Raw genomic sequence first — 23,620 nt, forward strand, 5'->3', positions numbered from 1 at the left:
CTTTTGTTGTGTTTTGAGTGAAATCCAATCGCTAGAAGTATGGAATACACCAACCACTCCAATTAGGAACGATCTGCCGTTGAACTTGAATTGTCCAATTTCTCACACCTATTGATTTGGGATCGAGCCCCAAATTTGGGCAACATCATAATATGGTGGGAGGAGTCATTTGGTAAGTTTTGAGTGAAATCCAATCGGTTGAAGTATGGAATACACCAACCACTGCAATTAGGAACGAACTGCCGTTGAACTTGAATTGTCCAATTTGGAACACCTATTGATTTCGGATCGAGCCCAAAACTTGAGCAACATCATAATATGGTGGGAGGAGTCAATTGGTGAGTTTTGAGTGAAATCCAATCGCTAGAAGTATGGAATACACCAACCACTCCAATTAGGAACGAACTGCCGTTGAACTTGAATTGTCCAACTTCTCACACCTATTGATTTCGGTTCAAGCCCCAAACTTCGGCAACGTCATAATATGGTGGGAGGAGTGATTTGGTGAGTTTTGAGTGAAATCCAATCGCAAGAAGTATGGAATACACCAACCACTCTGATTAGGAACGAACTTCCATTGAATTTGAATTGTCCAATTTCTCAAACCCATTGATTTCGGATCGAGCCCAAAACTTGGGCAACATCATAATATGGTGGGAGGAGTCAATTGGTGAGTTTTGAGTGAAATCCAATCGCTAGAAGTACGGAATACACCAACCACTCCAAGTAGGAACGAACTACCGTTGAACATGAATTGTCGAATTTGGAACACCTATTGATTTCGGATCGGGCCGAAAACTTGGGCAACATCATAATATGGTGGGAGGAGTCATTTGGTGAGTTTTGAGTGAAATCCAATCGCTAGAAGTATGGAATTCACCAACCACTCCAATTAGGAACGAACTGCCGTTGAACTTGAATTGTCCAATTTGGAACACCTATTGATTTCGGATTGAGCCCAAAACTTGGTCCACATCATAAAATGGTGGGAGGGGTCATTTGGTGAGTTTTGAGTGAAATCCAATCGCAAGAAGTATGGAATACACCAACCACTCCAATTAGGAACGAACTGCCGTTGAACTTGAATTGTCCAATTTCGAACACCTATTGATTTCGGATCGGGCCCAAAACTTGGGCAACATCATAATATGGTGGGAGGAGTCATTTGGTAAGTTTTGAGTGAAATCCAATCGCTAGAAGTATGGAATACACCAACCACTCCAATTAGGAACGAACTGCCGTTGAACTTGAATGTTCCAATTTGGAACACCTATTGATTTCGGATCGAGCCCAAATCTTGGGCAACGTCATAATATGGTGGGAGGAGTCATTTGGTGAGTTTTGAGTGAAATCCAATCGCTAGAAGTATGGAATACACCTTCCACTCCAATTAGGAACGAACTGCCGTTGAACTTGAATTGTCCCATTTCTCACACCTATTGATTTCGGATCGAGCCCAAAACTTGGGCACCATCATAATATGGTGGGAGTAGTCATTTGGTGAGTTTTGAGTGAAATCCAATCGCTAGAAGTATGGAATACACCAACCACTCCAATTAGGAACGAACTGCAGTTCAAATTGAATTGACCAATTTCTCACACCTATTGATTTCGGATCGAGCCCAAAACTTGGGCAACATCATAATATGGTGGGAGGAGTCATTTGGTGAGTTTTGAGTGAAATCCAATAGCTAGAAGTATGGAATACACCAACCACTCCAATTAGGAACGAACTGCCGTTGAACTTGAATTGTCCAATTTGGAACACCTATTGATTTTGGATCGAGCCCAAAACTTGGGCACCATCATAATATGGTGGGAGGAGTCATTTGGTGAGTTTTGAGTGAAATCGAATCGCTAGAAGTATGGAAAACACCAACCACTCCAATTAGGAAAGAAATGCTGTTGAAATTGAATTGACCAATTTCTCACAACTATTGATTTCGGATCGAGCCCAAAACTTGCGCAACATCATAATATGGTGGGAGGAGTCATTTGGTGAGTTTTGAGTGAAATCTAATTGCTAGAAGTATGGAATACACCAACCACTCCAATTAGGAACGATCTGCCGTTGAACTTGAATTGTCCAATTTCTCACACCTATTGATTTCGGATCGAGCCCCAAACTTGGGCAACAGCATAATATGGTGGGAGGAGTGATTTGGTGAGTTTTGAGTGAAATCCAATCGCTAGAAGTCTGGAATACAGCAACCACTCCAATTAGGAACGAACTGCCGTTGAACTTGAATTGTCCAATTTCTCACACTTATTGATTTCGGATCAAGACCAAAACTTGGGCAACATCATAATATGGTGGGAGGAGTCATTTGGTGAGTTTTGAGTGAAATCCAATCGCTAGAAGTATGGAATACACCAACCACTCCAATTTGAAACGAACTGCCATTGAACTTGAATTGTCCAATTTCTCACACCTATTGATTTCGGATCGAGCCCCAAACTTGGGCAACATCATAATATGGTGGAAGGAGTCATTTGGTGAGTTTTGAGTGAAATCCAATCGCTAGAAGTATGGAATACACCAACCCCTCCAATTAGTAACGAACTTCCGTTGAACTTGAATATTCTAATTTCTCACACCTATTGATTTCGGATCGAGCCCAAAACTTGGGCAACATCATAATATGGTGGGAGGAGTCATTTGGAGAGTTTTGAGTGAAATCGAATCGCTAGAAGTATGGAATACACCAACCACTCCAATTAGGAACGAACTGCCGTTGAACTTGAATTGTCCAATTTCTCACACCTATTGATTTCGGATCGATCCCAAAACTTGGGCAACATCATAAAATGGTGGGAGGAGTCATTTGGTGAGTTTTGAGTCAAATCCAATTGCTAGAAGTATGGAATACACCAACCACTCCCATTAGGAACGAACTGCCATTGAACTTGAATTGTCAAATTTCTCACTCCTATTGATTTCAGATCGTACCCCAAACTTGTGCAACATAATAATATGGTGGGAGGAGTCATTTGGTGAGTTTTGAGTGAAATCCAATCGCTAGAAGTATGGAATACACCAACCATTTCAATTAGGTACGAACTGCCGTTGAACTTGAATTGTCCAATTTCTCACTCCTATTGATTTCAGATCGTACCCCAAACTTGTGCAACATAATAATATGGTGGGAGGAGTCATTTGGTGAGTTTTGAGTGAAATCCAATCTCTAGAAGTATGGAATACACCAACCACCCCAATTAGGAACGAACTGCCGTTGAACTTGAATTGTCCAATTTGGAACAACAATTGATTTCGGATCGAGCCCAAAACTTGGGCAACAACATAATATTGTCGGAGGAGTCATTTGGTGAGTTTTGAGTGAAATCCAATCGCTAGAAGTATGGAATACACCAATCACTCCAATTAGGAACGATCTGCCGTTGAACTTGAATTATCCAATTTCTCACACCTATTGATTTCGGATCGAGCCCCAAACTTGGGCAACAGCATAATATGGTGGGAGGAGTGATTTGGTGAGTTTTGAGTGAAATCCAATCGCTAGAAGTCTGGAATACAGCAACCACTCCAATTAGGAACGAACTGCCGTTGAACTTGAATTGTCCAATTTCTCACACTTGTTGATTTCGGATCAAGACCAAAACTTGGGCAACATCATAATATGGTGGGAGGAGTCATTTGGTGAGTTTTGAGTGAAATCCAATCGCTAGAAGTATGGAATACACCAACCACTCCAATTAGGAACGAACTGCCATTGAACTTGAATTGTCCAATTTCTCACTCCTATTGATTTCGGATCGTACCCCAAACTTGTGCATCATAATAATATGGTGGGAGGAGTCATTTGGTGAGTTTTGAGTGAAATCCAATCGCTAGAAGTATGGAATACACCAACCACTCCAATTAGGAACGAACTGCCGTTGAACTTGAATTGTCCAATTTCTCACACCTATTGATTTCGGATCGAGCCCCAAACTTGGGCAACACCATAATGGTGGGAGTAGTCATTTGGTGAGTTTTGAGTGAAATCCAGTCGCTAGAAGTGTGGAATACACCAACTACTCCAATTAGGAACGAACTGCCGTTGAACTTGAATTTCCCAATTTGGAACACCTGTTGATTTCGGATCGAGCCCAAAACTTGGGCAACATCATAATATGGTGGGAGGAGTCATTTGGTGAGTTTTGAGTGAAATCCAATCGCTAGAAGTATGGAATACACCAACCACTCCAATTAGGAACGAACTGCCGTTGAACTTGAATTGTCCAATTTGAAACACCTAATGATTTCGGATCTAGCCCAAAACTTGGGCAACATCATAATATGGTGGGAGGAGTCATGTGGTGAGTTTTGAGTGAAATCCAATCGCTAGAAGTACGGAATACACCAACCACTCCAATTAGGAACGAACTGCCGTTGAACTTGAATTGTCCAATTTCTCACACCTATTGACTTCGGATCGAGCCCAAAACTTGGGCAACATCATAAAATGGTGGGAGGAGTCATTTGGTTAGTTTTGAGTGAAATCCAATCGCTAGAAGTATGGAATACACCGACCACTCCAATTAGGAACGAACTGCCGTTGAACTTGAATTGTCCAATTTGGAACACCTACTGATTTCGGATCGAGCCCAAAACTTGGGTAACATCATAATATGGTGGGAGGAGTCATTTGGTGAGTTTTGAGTGAAATCCAATCGCTAGAAGTATGGAATACACCAACCAGTCCAACTAGGAACGAACTGCCGTTGAACTTGAATTGTCCAATTTGGAACACCTATTGATTTCGGATCGAGCCCAAAACTTGGGCAACAACAAAATATGGTGGGAGGAGTCATTTGGTGAGTTTTGAGTGAAATCCAATCGCTAGAAGTATGGAATACACCAACCACTCCAATTAGGAACGAACTGCCGTTGAACTTGAATTGTCCAATTTCTCGCTCCTATTGATTTCGGATCGAGCCCAAAACTTGGGTAACATCATAATATGGTGGGAGGAGTCATTTGGTGAGTTTTGAGTGAAATCCAATCGCTAGAAGTATGGAATACACCAACCACTCCAACTAGGAACGAACTGCCGTTGAACTTGAATTGTCCAATTTGGAACACCTATTGATTTCAGATCGAGCCCAAAACTTGGGCAACATCAAAATATGGTGGGAGGAGTCATTTGGTGAGTTTTGAGTGAAATCCAATCGCTAGAAGTATGGAATACACCAACCACTCCAATTAGGAACGAACTGCCGTTGAACTTGAATTCTCCAATTTCTCACACCTATTGATTTCGGATCGAGCCCCAAACTTGGGCAACAACATAATATGGTGGGAGTAGTCATTTGGTGTGTTTTGAGTGAAATCCAATCGCTAGAAGTATGGAATACACCAACCACTCCAATTAGGAACGAACTGCCGTTGAACTTGAATAGTTCAATTTCTCAGACCCATTGGTTTCGGATCGAGCCCAAAACTTGGGCAACAACATAATATGGTGGGTGGAGTCATTTGGTGAATTTTGAGTGAAATCCAATCGCTAGACGTATGGAATACACCAACCACTCCAATTAGGAACGAACTGCCGTTGAACTTGAATTGTCCAATTTGGAACACCTATTGATTTCGGATCGAGCCCAAAACTTGGGCAACATCATAATATGGTGGGAGGAGTCGTTTGGTGAGTTTTGAGTGAAATCCAATCGCTAGAAGTATGGAATACACCAACCACTCTAACTAGGAAAGAACTGCCGTTGAACTTGAATTGTCCAATTTGGAACACCTATTGATTTCGGATCGGGCCCAAAACTTGGGCAACATCAAATTGTGGTGGGAGGAGTCATTTGGTGAGTTTTGAGTGAAATCCAATGGCTAGAAGTATGGAATACACCAACCACTCCCATTAGGAACGAACTGCCGTTGAACTTAAATTGTCCAATTGCTCACACCTATTGATTTCGGATCGAACCCCAAACTTGGGCAACATCATAATATGGTGGGAGTAGTCATTTGGTGAGTTTTGAGTGAAATCCAATCGCTAGAAGTATGGAATACACCAACCACTCCAATTAGGAACGAACTGCCGTTGAACATGAATTGTCCAATTTCTCACACCTATTGATTTCGGATCGAGCCCAAAACTTGGGCAACATCATAAAATGGTGGGAGGAGTCATTTGGTTAGTTTTGAGTGAAATCCAATCGCTAGAAGTATGGAATACACCGACCACTCCAATTAGGAACGAACTGCCGTTCAACTTGAATTGTCCAATTTGGAACACCTATTGATATCGGATCGAGCCCAAAACTTGGGCAACATCAAAATATGGTGGGAGGAGTCATTTGGTGAGTTTTGAGTGAAATCCAATCGCTAGAAGTATGGAATACACCAACCACTCCAATTAGGAACGAACTGCCGTTGAACTTGAATAGTTCAATTTCTCAGACCCATTGATTTCGGATCGAGCCCAAAACTTGGGCAACATCATAATATGGTGGGAGGAGTCATTTGGTGAGTTTTGAGTGAAATCCAATCGCTAGAAGTATGGAATACACCAACCACTCCAATTAGGAACGAACTGCCGTTGAACTTGAATTCTCCAATTTCTCACACCTATTGATTTCGGATCGAGCCCCAAACTTGGGCAACAACATAATATGGTGGGAGGAGTCATTTGGTGTGTTTTGAGTGAAATCCAATCGCTAGAAGTATGGAATACACCAACCACTCCAATTAGGAACGAACTGCCGTTGAACTTGAATAGTTCAATTTCTCACACCTATTGATTTCGGATCGAGGCCAAAACATGGGCAACAACATAATATGGTGGGTGGAGTCATTTGGTGAATTTTGAGTGAAATCCAATCGCTAGACGTATGGAATACACCAACCACTCCAATTAGGAACGAACTGCCGTTGAACTTGAATTGTCCAATTTGGAACACCTATTGATTTCGGATCGAGCCCAAAACTTGGGCAACATCATAATATGGTGGGAGGAGTCATTTGGTGAGTTTTGAGTGAAATCCAATCGCTAGAAGTATGAAATACACCAACCACTCCAACTAGGAAAGAATTGCCGTTGAATTTGAATTGTCCAATTTGGAACACCTATTGATTTCTGATCGGGCCCAAAACTTGGGCAACATCAAAATATGGTGGGAGGAGTCATTTGGTGAGTTTTGAGTGAAATCCAACGGCTAGAAGTATGGAATACACCAACCACTCCCATTAGGAACGAACTGCCGTTGAACTTAAATTGTCCAATTTCTCACACCTATTGATTTCGGATCGAACCCCAAACTTGGGCAACATCATAATATGGTGGGAGCAGTCACTTGGTGAGTTTTGAGTGAAATCCAATCGCTAGAAGTATGGAATACACCAACCACTCCAATTAGGAACGAACTGCCGTTGAACATGAATTGTCCAATTTCTCACACCTATTGATTTCGGATCGAGCCCAAAACTTGGGCAACATCATAATATGGTGGGAGGAGTCATTTGGTTAGTTTTGAGTGAAATCCAATCGCTAGAAGTATGGAATACACCGACCACTCCAATTAGGAACGAACTGCCGTTGAACTTGAATTGTCCAATTTGGAACACCTATTGATATCGGATCGAGCCCAAAACTTGGGCAACATCAAAATATGGTGGGAGGAGTCATTTGGTGAGTTTTGAGTGAAATCCAATCGCTAGAAGTATGGAATACACCAACCACTACAATTAGGAACGAACTGCCGTTGAACTTGAATAGTTCAATTTCTCAAACCCATTGATTTCGGATCGAGCCCAAAACTTGGGCAACATCATAATATGGTGGGAGGAGTCATTTGGATAGTTTTGAGTGAAATCGAATCGCTACAAGTATGGAATACACCAACCACTCCAATTAGGAACGAACTGCCGTTGAACTTGAATTGTCCAATTTGGAACACCTATTGATTTCGGATCTAGCCCAAAACTTGGGCAACATCGAAATATGGTGGGAGGAGTCATGTGGTGAGTTTTGAGTGAAATCCAATCGCTAGAAGTATGGAATACACCAACCACTCCAGATAGGAACGAACTGCCGTTGAACTTGAATTGTCCAATTTCTCACACCTATTGATTTCGGATCTAGCCCAAAACTTGGGCAACATCAAAATATGGTGGGAGGAGTCATTTGGTGAGTTTTGAGTGAAATCCAATCGCTAGAAGTATGGAATACACTAACCACTCCAATTAGGAACGAACTGCCGTTGAACTTGAATTCTCCAATTTCTCACACCTATTGATTTCGGATCGAGCCCCAAACTTGGGCAACAACATAATATGGTGGGAGGAGTCATTTGGTGTGTTTTGAGTGAAATCCAATCGCTAGAAGTATGGAATACACCAACCACTCCAATTAGGAACGAACTGCCGTTGAACTTGAATAGTTCAATTTCTCAGACCCATTGATTTCGGATCGAGCCCAAAACTTGGGCAACAACATAATATGGTGGGTGGAGTCATTTGGTGAATTTTGAGTGAAATCCAATCGCTAGACGTATGGAATACACCAACCACTCCAACTAGGAAAGAACTGCCGTTGAACTTGAATTGTCCAATTTGGAACACCTATTGATTTCGGATCGGGCCCAAAACTTGGGCAACATCAAGATATGGTGGGAGGAGTCATTTGGTGAGTTTTGAGTGAAATCCAATGGCTAGAAGTACGGAATACACCAACCACTCCCATTAGGAACGAACTGCCGTTGAACTTAAATTGTCCAATTTCTCACACCTATTGATTTCGGATCGAACCCCAAACTTGGGCAACATCATAATATGGTGGGAGCAGTCATTTGGTGAGTTTTGAGTGAAATCCAATCGCTAGAAGTATGGAATACACCAACCACTCCAATTAGGAACGAACTGCCGTTGAACATGAATTGTCCAATTTCTCACAGCTATTGATTTCGGATCGAGCCCAAAACTTGGGCAACATCATAATATGGTGGGAGGAGTCATTTGGTTAGTTTTGAGTGAATTCCAATCGCTAGAAGTATGGAATACACCGACCACTCCAATTAGGAACGAACTGCCGTTGAACTTGAATTGTCCAATTTGGAACACCTATTGATTTCGGATCGAGCCCAAAACTTGGGCAACATCATTATATGGTGGGAGGACTCATTTGGTTAGTTTTGAGTGAAACCCAATCTTTAGCAGTACGGAATACATCATCCACTCCAGTTGGTAACGAACTGCCGTTGAACTTGAATTGTCCAATTTCTCACACCTAATGATTTCGGATCTAGCCCAAAACTTGGGCAACATCAAAATATGGTGGGAGGAGTCATTTGGTGAGTTTTGAGTGAAATCCAATCGCTAGAAGTATGGAATACAACAACCACTCCAATTAGGAACGAACTGTCGTTGAACTTGAATTCTCCAATTTCTCACACCTATTGAGCCCCAAACTTGGGCAACAAAATAATATGGTGGGAGGAGTCATTTGGTGAGTTTTGAGTGAAATCCAATCGCTAGACGTATGGAATACACCAACCACTCCAATTAGGAACGAACTGTCGTTGAACTTGAATTCTCCAATTTCTCACACCTATTAATTTCGGATCGAGCCCCAAACTTGGGCAACAACATAATATGGTGGGAGGAGTCATTTGGTGAGTTTTGATTGAAATCCAATCGCTAGACGTATGGAATACACCAACCACTCCAATTAGGAACGAACTGCCGTTGAACTTGAATTGTCCAATTTGCAACACCTATTGATTTCGGATCGAGCCCCAAACTTGGCCAACACCATAATATGGTGGAAGGAGTCATTTGGTGAGTTTTGAGTGAAATCCAATCGCTAGAAGTATGGAATACACCAACCACTCCAATTAGGAACGAACTGCCTCTGAACTTGAATTGTCCAATTTCTCACACCTATTGATTTCGGATCGAGCCCAAAACTTGGGCAACTTCATAATATGGTGGGAGGAGTCATTTGGTGAGTTTTGAGTGAAACCCAATCGCTAGAAGTATGGAATACACCAACCACTCCAATTAGGAACGAACTGCCGTTGAACTTGAATAGTTCAATTTCTCAGACCTATTGATTTCAGATCGAGCCCAAAACTTGGGCAACAACATAATATGGTGGGAGGAGTCATTTGGTGAGTTTTGAGTGAAATCCAATCGCTAGACGTATGGAATACACCAACCACTCCAATTAGCAACGAACTGTCGTTGAACTTGAATTCTCCAATTTCTCACACCTATTAATTTCGGATCGTGCCCCAAACTTGGGCAACAACATAATATGGTGGGAGGAGTCATTTGGTGAGTTTTGAGTGAAATCCAATCGCTAGAAGTGTGGAATACACCAACCACTCCAATTAGGAACGAACTGCCGTTGAACTTGAATAGTCCAATTTCTCAGACCTATTGATTTCAGATCGAGCCCAAACTTGGGCAACAACATAATATGGTGGGAGGAGTCATTTGGTGAGTTTTGATTGAAATCCAATCGCTAGACGTATGGAATACACCAACCACTCCAATTAGGAACGAACTGCCGTTGAACTTGAATTGTCCAATTTGCAACACCTATTGATTTCGGATCGAGCCCCAAACTTGGCCAACACCATAATATGGTGGAAGGAGTCATTTGGTGAGTTTTGAGTGAAATCCAATCGCTAGAAGTATGGAATACACCAACCACTCCAATTAGGAACGAACTGCCTCTGAACTTGAATTGTCCAATTTCTCACACCTATTGATTTCGGATCGAGCCCAAAACTTGGGCAACTTCATAATATGGTGGGAGGAGTCATTTGGTGAGTTTTGAGTGAAACCCAATCGCTAGAAGTATGGAATACACCAACCACTCCAATTAGGAACGAACTGCCGTTGAACTTGAATAGTTCAATTTCTCAGACCTATTGATTTCAGATCGAGCCCAAAACTTGGGCAACAACATAATATGGTGGGAGGAGTCATTTGGTGAGTTTTGAGTGAAATCCAATCGCTAGACGTATGGAATACACCAACCACTCCAATTAGGAACGAACTGTCGTTGAACTTGAATTCTCCAATTTCTCACACCTATTAATTTCGGATCGAGCCCCAAACTTGGGCAACAACATAATATGGTGGGAGGAGTCATTTGGTGAGTTTTGAGTGAAATCCAATCGCTAGAAGTATGGAATACACCAACCACTCCAATTAGGAACGAACTGCCGTTGAACTTGAATAGTCCAATTTCTCAGACCTATTGATTTCAGATCGAGCCCAAACTTGGGCAACAACATAATATGGTGGGAGGAGTCATTTGGTGAGTTTTGATTGAAATCCAATCGCTAGACGTATGGAATACACCAACCACTCCAATTAGGAACGAACTGCCGTTGAACTTGAATTGTCCAATTTGCAACACCTATTGATTTCGGATCGAGCCCCAAACTTGGGCAACATCATAATATGGTGGAAGGAGTCATTTGGTGAGTTTTGAGTGAAATCCAATCGCTAGAAGTATGGAATACACCAACCCCTCCAATTAGTAACGAACTTCCGTTGAACTTGAATGTTCTAATTTATCACACCTATTGATTTCGGATCGAGCCCAAAACTTGGGCAACATCATAATATGGTGGGAGGAGTCATTTGGAGAGTTTTGAGTGAAATCGAATCGCTAGAAGTGTGGAATACACCAACCACTCCAATTAGGAACGAACTGCCGTTGAACTTGAATTGTCCAATTTGGAACACCTATTGATTTCGGATCTAGCCCAAAACTTGGGCAACATCATAATATGGTTGGAGGAGTCATGTGGTGAGTTTTGAGTGAAATCCAATCGCTAGAAGTATGGAATACACCAACCACTCCAGATAGGAACGAACTGCCGTTGAACTTGAATTGTCCAATTTCTCACACCTATTGACTTCGGATCGAGCCCAAAACTTGGGCAACATCATAATATGGTGGGAGGAGTCATTTGGTTAGTTTTGAGTGAAATCCAATTGCTAGAAGTATGGAATACACCGACCACTCCAATTAGGAACGAACTGCCGTTGAACTTGAATTGTCCAATTTGGAACACCTATTGATATCGGATCGAGCCCAAAACTTGGGCAACATCATTATATGGTGGGAGGACTCATTTGGTTAGTTTTGAGTGAAATCCAATCGCTAGAAGTGTGGAATACACCAACCACTCCAACTAGGAACGAACTGCCGTTGAACTTGAATTGTCCAATTTCTCACACCTATTAATTTCGGATCGAGCCCAAAACTTGGGCAACATCATAATATGGTGGGAGGAGTCATTTGGTGAGTTTTGAGTGAAATCCAATCGCTAGAAGTATGGAATACACCAACCACTCCAATTAGGAACGAACTGCCGTTGAACTTGAATTGTCCAATTTCTCACACCTATTGATTTCGGATCGAGCCCAAAACTTGGGCAACTTCATAATATGGTGGGAGGAGTCATTTGGTGAGTTTTGAGTGAAACCCAATCTTTAGCAGTACGGAATACACCAACCACTCCAGTTGGTAACGAAGTGCCGTTGAACTTGAATTGTCCAATTTGGAAAACCTATTGAATTCGGATCGAGCCCAAAACTTGGGCAACATCATAATATGGTGGGAGGAGTCATTTGGTGAGTTTTGAGTGAAATCCAATCGCTAGAAGTATGGAATACACCAACCACTCCAATTAGGAACGAACTGCCGTTGAACTTGAATTCTCCAATTTCTCACACCTATTGATTTCGGATCGAGCCCCAAACTTGGGCAACATCATAATATGGTGGGGTGGGGGAGGAGTCATTTGGTGAGTTTTGAGTGAAATCCAATCGCTAGAAGTATGGAATACACCAACCACTGCAATTAGGAACGAACTGCCGTTGAACTTGAATAGTCCAATTTCTCAGACCTATTGATTTCAGATCGAGCCCAAACTTGGGCAACAACATAATATGGTGGGAGGAGTCATTTGGTGAGTTTTGATTGAAATCCAATCGCTAGACGTATGGAATACACCAACCACTCCTATTAGGAACGAACTGCCGTTGAACTTGAATTGTCCAATTTGCAACACCTATTGATTTCGGATCGAGCCCAAAACTTGGGCAACATCATAATATGGTGGGAGGAGTCATTTGGTGAGTTTTGAGTGAAATCCAATCGCTAGAAGTATGGAATACACCAACCACTCCAACTAGGAACGAACTGCCGTTGAACTTGAATTGTCCAATTTGGAACACCTATTGATTTCGGATCGAGCCGAAAACTTGGGCAACATCAAAATATGGTGGGAGGAGTCATTTGGTGAGTTTTGAGTGAAATCCAATCGCTAGAAGTATGGAATACACCAACCACTCCAATTAGGGACGAACTGCTGTTGAACTTGAATTCTCCAATTTCTCACACCTATTGAATTCGGATCGAGCCCCAAACTTGGGCAACAACATAATATGGTGGGAGGACTCATTTGGTGAGTTTTGAGTGAAATCCAATCGCTAGAAGTATGGAATACACCAACCACTCCCATTAGGAACGAACTGCCGTTGAACTTAAATTGTCCAATTTCTCACACCTATTAATTTCGGATCGAACCCCAAACTTGGTCAACATCATAATATGGTGCGAAGAGTCATTTGGTGAGTTATGAGTGAAATCCAATCGCTAGAAGTATGGAACACACCAATCACTCCAATTAGGAACGAACTGCCGTTGAACTTGAATTATCCAATTTGGAACACCTATTGATTTCGGATCGAGCCCAAAACTTGGCCAACATCATAATATGGTGCGAAGAGTCATTTGGTGAGTTATGAGTGAAATCCAATCGCTAGAAGTATGGAACACACCAATCACTCCAATTAGGAACGAACTGCCGTTGAACTTGAATTATCCAATTTGGAACACCTATTGATTTCGGATCGAGCCCAAAACTTGGCCAACATCATAATATGGTGGGAGGAGTCATTTGGTGAGTTTTGAGTGAAATCCAATTGCTAGAAGTATGGAATACACCAACCACTCCAATTAGGAACGAACTGCCGTTGAACTTGAATTGTCCAATTTGGAACACCTATTGATTTCGGATCGAGCCCAAAAGTTGGGCAACATCATAATATGGTGGGAGGAGTCATTTGGTGAGTTTTGAGTGAAATCCAATCGCTAGAAGTATGGAATACACCAACCAGTCCAATTAGGAATGAACTGCCGTTGAACTTGAATTGTCCAATTTCTCACACCTATTGATTTTGGATTGAGCCCAAAACTTGGGCAACATCATAATACGGTGGAAGGAGTCATTTGGTGAGTTTTGAGTGAAATCCAATCGCTAGAAGTATGGAATACACCAACCACCCCAATTAGGAACGAACTGCCGTTGAACTTGAATTGTCCAATTTCGAACACCTATTAATTTCGGATCGACCCCAAAACTTGGGCAACATCATAATATGGTGGGAGGAGTCATTTGGTGAGTTTTGAGTGAAATCCAATCGCAAGAAGTATGGAATACACCAACCACTCCAATTAGGAACGAACTGCCGTTGAACTTGAATTGTCCAATTTGGAAGACCTATTCATTTCGGATCGAGGCCAAAACTTGGGCAACATCATAATATGGTGGGAGGAGTCATTTGGTGAGTTTTGAGTGAAATCCAATCGCTATAAGTATGGAATACACCAACCACTCCAATTAGGAACGAACTTCCGTTGAACTTGAATCGTCCAATTTGGAACACCAATTGATTTCAGATCGAACCCAAAACTTGAGCAACATCATAATATGGTGGGAGGAGTCATTTGGTGAGTTTCGAGTGAAATCCAATCGCTAGAAGTATGGAATACATCAACCACTCCAATTAGGAACGAACTGCCGTTGAACTTGAATTGTCCAATTTCTCACACCTATTGAATTCGGACCGAGCCCCAAACTTGGGGCAACATCATAATATGGTGGGAGGAGTCATTTGGTGAGTTTTAAGCGAAATCCAATCGCTAGAAGTGTAGAATACACCAACCACTCCAACTAGGAACGAACTGACGTTGAACTTGAATTGTCCAATTTCTCACACCTATTGATTTCGGACCGAGCCCCAAACTTGGGGCAACATCATAATATGGTGGCAGGAGTCATTTGGTGAGTTTTGAGTGAAATCCAATCGCTAGAAGTATGGAATACACCAACCACTCCCATTAGGAACAAACTGCCGTTGAACTTGAATTGTCCAATTTGGAACACCTATTGATTTCGGATCGAGCCCAAAACTTGGGCAACATCATAATATGGTGGGAGGAGTCATTTGGTTAGTTTTGTGTGGAATCCAATCGCTAGAAGTATGGAATACACCAACCACTCCAATTAGGAACGAACTGCCGTTGAACTTGAATTGTCCAATTTGGAACACCTATCGATTTCGGATCGAGCCCAAAACTTGGGCAACATCATAATATGGTGGGAGGAGTCATTTGGTGAGTTTTGAGTTAAATCCAATCGCTAGAAGTATGGAATACACCAACCACTCCAATTAGGAACGAACTGCCGTTGAACTTTAATTTTCCAATTTCTCACACCTATTGATTTAGGACCGGGCTCCAAACTTGGGGCAACATCATAATATGGTGGCAGGAGTCATTTGGTGAGTTTTGAGTGAAATCCAATCGCTAGAAGTATGGAATACACCAACCACTCCAATTAGGAACGAACTGCCGTTGAACTTGAATTGTCAAATTTCTCACTCCTATTGATTTCGGATCGTGCGCCAAACTTGGGCAACATCATAATATGGTGGGAGGAGTCATTTGGTGAGTTTTGAGTGAAATCCAATCGCTAGAAGTATGGAATACTGTTGTGTAGATACAGCTGCACCAAAATGGATTCAGTTGCATCCTCAACTTGTGATACTCGCAAGTGCACGAGCCGTTTGGTATGTTATAGTACACACCCATTGGAACAACTTTCATGAAGAATGCTGCCTCATCCGAGCTATGTAGGTTGCTGAAACAAAGCTTGCAATATGACCTACGGAACTGGACTAGCAGGGGGCTGTAGCCAAAATGAGTTTGTCTTTTAAGCTCTTCTTCCATTCATCCAAATTAGGCCTTAACATGCTTGAATTGCATGAATTATGCTCTCTTGCTCTATTGGCCTACAAAACACACAAAGGGAGGGAAATAACTTAGAATTATAGGAACTAAGCAAAAGAAGTAAGTAAATTGGGCATGTATATGTATGAAATTATGAGCTTAACACACCCCCAAACTTAGATTTTGCTAGTCCTCGAGCAAAACAAAAGAGAAACAAAGATAAAAACAAAACAAGAAGTTAACTAGACCACTTTCGTAGGTAACTCGATTGCATTGAGCGTATGCAACAAGCCTTTAAACCTCTAGGCATCCCTAGTAGGAGGAGTTGTGTCTCCTGAGGGTTTAACAGATACGATACCCACAAACGTTTTTCTAACTCTACAAAACAAAATGGTTAGAAAAACAACTTTGAAATCAACTAATGAAAATGAAAGAAAGTTTTAGTCATACCTCCAACACCATAGAGTTGCCAAGATAGGTCATCAATCAGTGTGTACAAGTGGAAGCTATAGCTCAAAGGCACACAGTTTCAAAGCAAGCACACTCAAACCTTGAATAGAGAACATGCTTCGACTCTAATTCTCACAGATAACACTCAATCACTCAGAACCTATGTTTTAATTCTCTCAAGAAAGCATAAGTGAGTGTATGAAATAGAAGCACAAATTTGGTTAGATCTCATGAAAGGAATTAAATACTAAGAATAGAGATACACACATACTTACCAGCACCCATGAATACATCCTCAAAGATCAGCTAGGTCTTTCACAATGTTGTAATGAAAGGCTAAGGTTTAGGGGAAATGGAAGAATTGGAAGGAAAAACAAATAACTTAAGAACATACCAAGGTTGCATGCTTCATTAATCTGGAAGGCATCATTGATTTAGATTGGCATGGCAGCAAACTTCATGGTATCTCCTGGCATAGACTTTATTTTTCACACTTAGATCAAATCGAAACACTTTCATCTTCGTTGATTTGATCTGCATCTTCATTAACTTCATTGCACAGATTCACATCATCTTTATTTAGGTACATGGCTGCAACTTCCTTGCTTCAAACTTTATCTTGGCACACCTTGGTATATTTCTAAGCTATAGGGTATGGCTACAATAGGTCAAGTATCTCAGATTGAGATACAAAGGTAGGGAAATGATGAGGGTGATAGAAGAAAAGGCTTTAAGTGTTTGGCTTCAAGAGGGTTGATGGAACACACATATAGGTAGGGTGAAAAGAAAGCACATAGAATGGTTATGCACACATAGCCTAGCATCACTTCAATGAGTTCATTCATGAATGAGAGCAAGCACATGATATCTGCAAAAGAGAATCATCCTTAGTATTCAATCAAAATGGAATAATGAGATCAATTAGAGTGAATTGAAGAAAATAAGTATGGATGAGAAATAGAACACTTTAAACCCTCTCAAGAAAGCAATTAGGCTCGATATAGCTCACTAGGGTAGTCTCCACTATTTTCCTTCAAGAATTTGAGCGTGGTACTTTAGCCACCAGAATTCTAAGAGCAAAAGCTTTGTGAAGTGCAAAATTCTGATATGAAAACCTCAAATAGCAGCTCCATAGCATTGATTGTATGACATTCTTTAAAAAAAATAAAAATAAAAAATAAAAAAAATAAAAAAAATAAAAAAAAATTGTGACAAGAGAACGAAAATTGAAAACACAAATGGATAAGAAAATTGAAATTGAAAACCTTCCCCCCAGACCTGAATTGAACATTGTCCTCAATGTGAAAGCATACAAAAGATGATTGAGAACAAACAAATGATAAAGGGAAAAGTTTAGAAGAAGGTTTAGGAAAAATAAAAAATAAAAAAAATGAATATATAAGCAACTCATGGATGACCAGTTAAGGGCCTCAGAAAACACAGCCAGGGGATCCGGGAAGGTTGGAGGGGTCACAATGGTCCCGCTTAAAACCCAAACTTCTTAGACACCGAAGGTGTCGCCTAAAGAACTCCTAGACACTGTATTGACGGAAGTGCTCACTGGAGTTACCATAAGTTAGCTCATATGAAAAATCTTTTTAAATTTTTAAATTTTTTTATTTTTTTTAAATTTTTATAAAAAAAAAAAAAAAAACAGAAATTTAAAATAATAACAAGTAAAGAGAAAGGATTGAAATGCTCCCCCTTGATGCGATTAGGTCGATTGCTACCAAGCACCTTCTTCTTGAACACATGGGTTGCCTCCCAAGAAGCGCCTTAGTTACTGTCTTGGCAAGACATTGTGCAATCAGCTAAGTTGATGGTACGAAGGGAAGTTGATCTACCACATGGCCAGTTTGGATGCCAGCTGAAACTCCCTCATAGAATGGCTTTAAACGTTGTCCATTTACTTTGAAAGTCGAGCCATCTTTAGGGTTTTGAATCTCCACAGCTCCATAGGGAGAAACATTGACCACGGTGAATGGGCCTTGCCATCTAGACTTCAATTTTCCTGGAAAGAGACGCAAACGTGAGTTAAACAAAAGAACTGACATACCTTTGGAGAACTCTTTCCGTTGAATGTTTCTGTCATGGTAACTCTTGGTTCGTTCTTTGTAAAGCTTTGCATTCTCATAAGACTCATGTCTAATTTCTTCCAATTCATTCAGCTGAAACTTTCTTGCATGGCCTGCCTTGTCTAGATCAAAATTTAACTTCTTGATGGCCCAAAAAGCATTGTGTTCAAGCTCCATTGGCAGGTGACAAGCTTTCCCAAACACAAGACGATAAGGGCTCATTCCAATGGGAGTCTTATATGCTGTCCTATAAGCCCATAATGCATCATTGAGCTTGGCTGCCCAATCTTTCCTTGTATTGTTCACCACCTTCTCCAGGATGTGCTTAATTTCTCTATTGCTTATTTCCACTTGACCAGAAGTTTGCGGATGATATGGTGTAGAGACTCGATGGGTGATGTTGTACTTCTTCATGAGTGCTTCGAATGGCTTGTTACAGAAGTGGCTGCCTCCATCACTAATGACAGCCCTTGGAGTACCAAACCTTGTGAAAATATTATCCTTCAAGAACTTCAGCACCACCTTATAATCATTGGTTTTGGTGGCTATGGCTTCCACCCATTTAGACACATAATCAACAGCAACAAGTATGTAAGTATAACCAAAGGAAGATGGGAATGGTCCCATGAAATCAATACCCCACACATCGAAGAGCTCCACAACAAGTATGTTATTCAATGGCATTTCATTCCTGCGACTTATGTTCCCCATCCTTTGGCACCTATCACACTTAACACAAAAATTAAATGCATCTTTAAATAGAGTGGGCCAAAAGAAACCAGATTGCAGAATTTTAAGTGCTGTTTTCTTAGCTCCAAAGTGACCTCCACAGGCCAATTCGTGGCTATGCCTAAGTATGCTTTCTTGCTCTTCTTCTGGAACACATCTTCTGATGAGTTGATCCGGGCAATGCTTGAATAAGAAAGGTTCATCCCATACATAATGTTTCACCATGGAAAAGAACTTCTTCTTATCCTGAGAAGTTAGATCATTTCTAAGAACACCACAAGCAAGATAATTAACAAAATCAGCATACCATGGCTCTTTGACTTGGGCAGCATATAGTTGTTCATCAGGGAAAGTCTCATTCAAGGGTAGCACAGCTCCTCCTTTTTCTTCAACCACAATTCTGCTCAAATGATCAGCTACCACATTCTCACATCCCTTCTTATCTCGAATCTCCAAATCGAATTCTTGCAGCTAGAGAATCCATCTAATCAAGCGTGGTTTGGCATCCTTCTTAGTGAGCAAGTATCTAAGGGCTGCATGGTCAGAATAAACAATTACTTTAGAACCAACAAGGTAAGAACGAAATTTTTCTAAAGCAAAAACCACAGCAAGCAACTCCTTCTCTGTTGTGGAGTAGTTGATTTGAGCATCATTCAAGGTCCGGCTAGCATAATGAATCACATGGGGCAGCTTGTTCTTCTTTTGACCTAAAACTGCACCAATAGCAAAGTCAGAGGCATCACACATTATTTCAAATGGTAAAGACCAATCCGGAGCTATGATAATAGGGGCTGAAGTTAGCTCCCTCTTCAAGGTAGAAAAAGCTTCCATGCAAGCTTCATTAAACTCAAAAACAGCATCCTTAGCAAGGAGATTACACAATGGCCTTGTAATGCTTGAGAAATTTTTGATGAACCTTCTATAGAATCCAGCATGACCTAGAAAGCTTCTAATTCCTTTAACAGAGGTAGGGGGTGGAAGATTTGAGATGAGGTCGATCTTGGCTTTATCCACTTCGATTCCCTTGCTTGAAATCACATGGCCTAGTACAATGCCTTGTCTCACCATGAAGTGACACTTCTCCCAATTCAAAATCAGATTTGTTTCCTGGCATCTTTTAAGCACTAGAGACAAGTGGTGAAGACAATTATCAAAAGAGGAACCAAAAACTGAAAAATCATCCATAAATACCTCAATGAATCGTTCCACCATATCTGAAAAGATTGACATCATGCATCTTTGGAAAGTTGCTGGGGCATTGCATAAACCGAATGGCATCCTTCTATAAGCAAACGTACCAAATGGGCATGTGAATGTGGTTTTCTCTTGGTCTTCCGGAGCAATGGGAATTTGATTATAACCTGAAAAACCATCAAGAAAACAATAGTAAGCATGACCAGATAAACGTTCAAGCATTTGATCAATAAAAGGTAAGGGGAAATGATCTTTTCTAGTGGATGTGTTCAACTTCCTGTAATCAATGCAAACTCTCCAACCAGTGACAGTTCGTGTAGGAACTAGCTCATTCTTCTCATTCTTCACAACGGTGATTCCGGACTTCTTTGGAACAACTTGCACAGGGCTCACCCACTTAGAATCTGAAATTGGGTAGATGATTCCTACATCGAGTAGCTTTAAAACTTCAGCTCTAACCACCTCTTTCATGTTGGGATTTAGCCTCCTTTGGGCATCACGAGATGGTTTGCTGTCTTCTTCCATTAAAATCCGGTGCATGCACATGCTTGGACTAATTCCTTTGATGTCTGCTATGGTCCACCCAATGGCTGTTTTATGCTCTTTTAGAACTTTAATTAAGCTCTCTTCTTCATGTGAGGAGAGACCTGCAGCAATTATAACAGGGAGAGTTTCGTTAGCACCCAAATATGTATATTTAAGATTATTGGGAAGAGGTTTAAGTTCTAGCTTTGGTGGGATGACAATGGATGGCTCCAATTTCGTGGATGATGGTCCAAGAGGCTCGATTGGTGGCCTAAAGGATGGTGGGTATGGCGGAAACACTTCTAAGGCAGCCACCACTTCTTGGAACTCCGGTTCACAAAGATCTTCCTCTTCTTGTGTTAAGACAGCTTCTAGAGCATCATTAGACTTTCTCTGCAAAATTTTGGAAGAAACCTCATGATCCACAACATCAATTGAAAAGCAAGAATCAAGAGAGATAGAAGGTTGAGATAGAGCATTAAGCATTTTAAATTCAACAGTTTCACCCAAAACAGTCATGGAGAGAGTGCTATCTTTCACTTTGATGATTGTGTCTGCAGTGGCCATGAATGGCCTGCCTAGGAGAATGGGATCAACACGATCTCCATTTGGATTGTCTTCCATGTCCATCACTACAAAATCAGCAGGGAGAATTAGTGTATTAACTTGAACTAGAATATCTTCTACAATACCTTTTGGATATTTTATAGAATGATCAGCTAGTTCAAGTCGCATTGAAGTCTTCTTCATCCCTTCTAAGCCAAGCTCTTGATAAACTGAATATGGCAAAACATTGATGCTTGCTCCCAAGTCCAACATGGCTCTTCCAACCTTCTTGCCTCCAATGTTAATGGGAATGTCAAAGCTGCCAGGATCATCTAGTTTTGGTGGAAGCTTCCTTTGCAATACAGCACTTACATTCTGGTCGAGCTTTACTCCTTCATTTGGAGCGAAATTGAGCTTGTGAGTTTTCAAGTCCTTGATGAATTTTCCATATGCAGGAATCTGTTCAATAAGATCAAGCAAAGGCAAATTGATATTAACTTTACTCAAAATATCATAAATCTCTTTAAAAGCCTTATCTTGCTTTGCTTTCTTAAGACGGCCTGGAAATGGAATCTGTGGAACATATGGAGCGGGTGGCACGTATCTATCTTCTTGAAGATGTGGTGGCACAAATTTGTCATCCCTTTTATGCAATTGGAATTGATCGGATTTCTGAGAATCTGATTTGGCCTTAGGAGCAGATTGAGAAGTTTTGAGTTGTTCTCCTTCCGTGGCCATGGTCTCCTCCTCTTCATTTTCTACAATCACAACATCATTTGAAAGATTAGAATCATCTTTATTATCAATGATCTTACCTGATCTGAGCACATGAATGGCCTTGGCTTCTGGGTTCTTTGGATTGATCTCAGTTTGGCTTGGCCATTTCCCAGGCACTCTTTGAGTTATTTCAGCAGCTATTTGGCCTAATTGGACTTCCAATTTGGAGATGGCCGCTTGTGTAGTTTGCTGAAAATTGGATTGGTTGATTGCCATCTGCTTCACTATATCTTCCAATGATGATGATGATTGTTGTGGCCTTTGGAATGAAGGGGGATTTGCTTGATTCTGGGTATTTCTCCATGAAAAGTTTGGATGATTCCTCCAACCTGGATTATAACTTTGAGAGTATGGATCATTTCTTGGACCTTGGTTGTAGGAATTTACCAACTTAGCTTGCTCTTGCACAAATTCTGGATATCCAGCCCCAAGTGGACAAGCTGTGGTAGCATGGTCATGAGATTCACAAATGCTACACACTTCCTTTGGAGGGCTTCTTGAGTTTAATGCAAGAAGAGCATCTAGCTTTTGTTCCAGTTTTGAAATCTGCACACTAGAAGCATCATTAGAACCACTAATAACACGTTTACCTCTTGTATCCGTATGTTGGGTCTCCATTGCTATCTCCTCAAAGAGTTCGTACGTTTCTTCTGGAGTTTTGGTTTTAAAAGAACCACCTGCAAAATTGGTGACTATATTATGACTAGAAGGGGTTAGTCCTTTATAAAACATACGCATTTGAAGCTTCAATGGAATCCCATGATGAGGACATTGGTTGAGCAACCCATTGAATTTCTCCCATGCTTCACAAAACGATTCATCATCTTGCTGTGCAAATAACAAGATCTTGTCCCTAAGCATGTCGGTCTTTTGCGTGGAGAAGTATTTTTCCAGGAACTTCTTTTGAATGGCAGACCATGTAGTGAGTGAACCAGGCTTCAAAGAATTCAACCAATACTTCGCCTTATCCTTTAAAGTGTATGGAAACACTCTCATTCGAAGTTGATCTTCTGTCACACCTGTCAAGGGAAAAGAACTCACAACATTAAAAATATCCTTTATATGAGTCAATGGATCTTCATTAGGTAAACCATAAAAGGAAGGCAGCATATTAAGATGAGAAGATTTAAGCTCATAATTTCGAGCTACAGTGGGCAGCAAAATGCTTGAAGGAGATGCTGGAATTGTTGGGATATCAAGTTCTCCCATGAACTCAATGGCAGCCATCATTTCTTCTTCTTCTTGGTCTGAACTTGCTTCCGAATTTGAAAG

General features: G+C 41.0%; 1 non-coding gene across 1 annotated transcript; it reads left to right on the top strand.

Moving 5' to 3' along the window:
- The first annotated feature begins 23,102 nt into the window (after positions 1–23,102).
- LOC148293026 (small nucleolar RNA R71) lies at positions 23,103–23,209 on the top strand. The gene has a single exon (XR_015825891.1). It is a non-coding gene; the product is annotated as a small nucleolar RNA R71 (small nucleolar RNA).
- The last annotated feature ends 411 nt before the right edge of the window (positions 23,210–23,620 follow it).

This window comes from Prunus avium, chromosome 7 (genome assembly GCF_965620075.1).
Source record: "Prunus avium chromosome 7, drPruAviu1.hap1.1, whole genome shotgun sequence".
NCBI lineage: Eukaryota > Viridiplantae > Streptophyta > Magnoliopsida > Rosales > Rosaceae > Prunus > Prunus avium.